Source organism: Humulus lupulus, chromosome 1 (assembly GCF_963169125.1).
Source record: "Humulus lupulus chromosome 1, drHumLupu1.1, whole genome shotgun sequence".
Classification (NCBI taxonomy): domain Eukaryota; kingdom Viridiplantae; phylum Streptophyta; class Magnoliopsida; order Rosales; family Cannabaceae; genus Humulus; species Humulus lupulus.
In genome coordinates, this window is record NC_084793.1 from 135,419,124 (window position 1) to 135,421,529 (window position 2,406).

At 28.6% G+C, this 2,406-nt stretch overlaps 1 non-coding gene and 1 pseudogene across 1 annotated transcript; both read right to left on the reverse strand.

The window, feature by feature from the left end:
• Positions 1–894: 894 nt before the first annotated feature.
• LOC133813349 (small nucleolar RNA Z266) lies at positions 895–991 on the reverse strand (annotated as a pseudogene).
• A 221-nt stretch (positions 992–1,212) lies between these two features.
• On the reverse strand, positions 1,213–1,317 carry LOC133813347 (small nucleolar RNA Z266). The gene has a single exon (XR_009884369.1). It is a non-coding gene; the product is annotated as a small nucleolar RNA Z266 (small nucleolar RNA).
• Positions 1,318–2,406: the final 1,089 nt, after the last annotated feature.

Here is a 2,406-nt window from a genome sequence, read left to right on the forward strand (position 1 = left end):
AATCTTGGATTGCATATCGGTTAATGTTGAACAAGCATTTATACTAGTAAAAAAAATATCCAATCAAGAAAGAATCTTCTATTTCAAGGCTTAAAAGTTAAACTAAAATGCCACAAACACAGGACAAAACATTATTTATTAAAGTGAACATCAAGGACCCAACATAATAATGTCTATACCATAAACCATGAGAAATAGATCTCAGAATTAGAACAAATTAAGGTATCAATAAGCTAATTCACAAATGAAAAATCATTTACCAATTTGGCAAACTAATTTTAAAAATTAACAAAATGTAAAGCCATTCTATTATTTATATGAAATTTGGAAAGCCACAATATTATTTATGAAAAAGTAAGACCACAAATAATAAATAATACCGATCATAAATTTAAAAATATAATATGCATATACAACAATAGTACCCAAAAAAAAACAAGCATAATTTGATGTTGCATTGTAAAGTAGTCATTGGCATATTCCTTGCAGAGAAATCTAATATTGTCATCTAGTGCCACTCCCACCCATGTATGAACTATTAATCTATATCATTATAAAAAATGACACAATGTGGTACACAACTTTTAAAGAGAAAAAAATGACTGATACATTAAAAAAATCAGTACTCCATTAAGGATAAATAAATTGGCAGACTAAATTGCTAGCTAGAGTTTTCAAAATGAAATAATAAAACTAGAAGTATAAAAAATTATCCATTAAGTCAATAAAATTTGTTACATTTTTTTCTTCAATATTTTGGCTTAATAGTAATTAAGAGTAAGACCATTTCTATCCAAGTTGATATAAGAACTTGATCTCAAGATTAAGCTAAAGATGCTTGAGATACTCCCTATAGCTCTAATGTATATACATTTATATGGTGAGGATGGTTGTGACAGGCATGTGTCACACAATTCAAATGCCTCAAAGTTGAGTTCAGTAAAGAGTTCTCCTTTCACGCATTTAATTGATTCGTCATTCTTGCCCAATCCATTACAAAATTACCAAAACCAATACAAACAAACCATTCAAAAACATATATATAATAGCAAAAAAGCTACTGGATCAGAGTAACAAGGGATATATCTAGAAGTAACATAAATAAAATGGAAAGAATTCAAGAAAAAAAAAAAGAAACAAACAAACACATACATGATATGCCAGGGAAGTGTTTGTGACCAACTAAGACCATAAACTTAATATAGGTGTTGCGGTAAACAAGTCAGACAATTCAAATGCCTCAAATGTTTTGAGTTCATGAAAGGAGTTTTTGTTCTCCTTTTCACACATCTAATTGAATCATCATTCTTGCCAATTCCAAACACAGCAAATCGAAATTAATAAATCACTTGAAAAAAATCTAAAATATAGGTAGGAAAATCATACTTATGAGAAAGAGAATCATGTACATTTGAAAAGAAAAAAAAACATTAATATAGAAAAAATAAATTGAAAAAAAGAAGTTAAGAAATATATAAAAGAAGATGGCTACTCATTGTTGGGTTTTCAGAGAAATAGATAGAAAGAACCACCACTCACTAGTCTTCTATTCGATCTAATAGAAAATACAATTGATCCACCTAGTAACTCAGTTAAATAAATTAGACAGTTGGAGTGCAATATCGAAATGGAGTAATATATGCAAGGAACATTTATCAAAACAAATCATCAAATATATATACACACACGCATTATGGATATATATATAGTGTTTAAATTTTAGACCATTCCTTATTGATTACATATATAAGATCATCAAATATATTTCAAACACCAAATCAAAATATATATTACTGATTAAAAAGAAGCAACAAAACCAAAATCTTGGAACGACTAAGACAATATAAGAACACCAGATTTGCAAATAAAAGAAAAACTATGGTAAAACTTCCAACTTTCTCTAAATCCAAAACAAGAAGTCAAAAATATATACAACTATTCGACAATTATATTATAAAGAAGGAAAAGGAATATGGGAAAGAGACTAAAATAGAGAGAATGAGAGTGGAATGCAAAAACAAAATAGAGATGGAAAAAGAGACTTCCTGGACATGATTCGCCTGACAAGCTCCATGACTGATAATTTTCTGAGTACATACTATTCAGATGATCTTTATGAGCTTTTGGCCTATCTGGTGGATCCTGCACAATATGTAATATTCAATCAATATTCAAACAATTTATCACTTCAATTTAAATAAATCTTGAAATTGAATTATTGGTATTACCAATGGCTTTTGTCCCTTCAACTGAGGATGGTCAAAAGCTGGTTAATGATGAGACAAAACACAATCTATAATATCACCATTTGGAATCTGAAATCACCAAACATTCAAAGAAAGAACTTTGGTATTATTATAGTCAAATTTAAAGAAAAACAGAGTAAAAACAGGGAAAGTGTGAGTG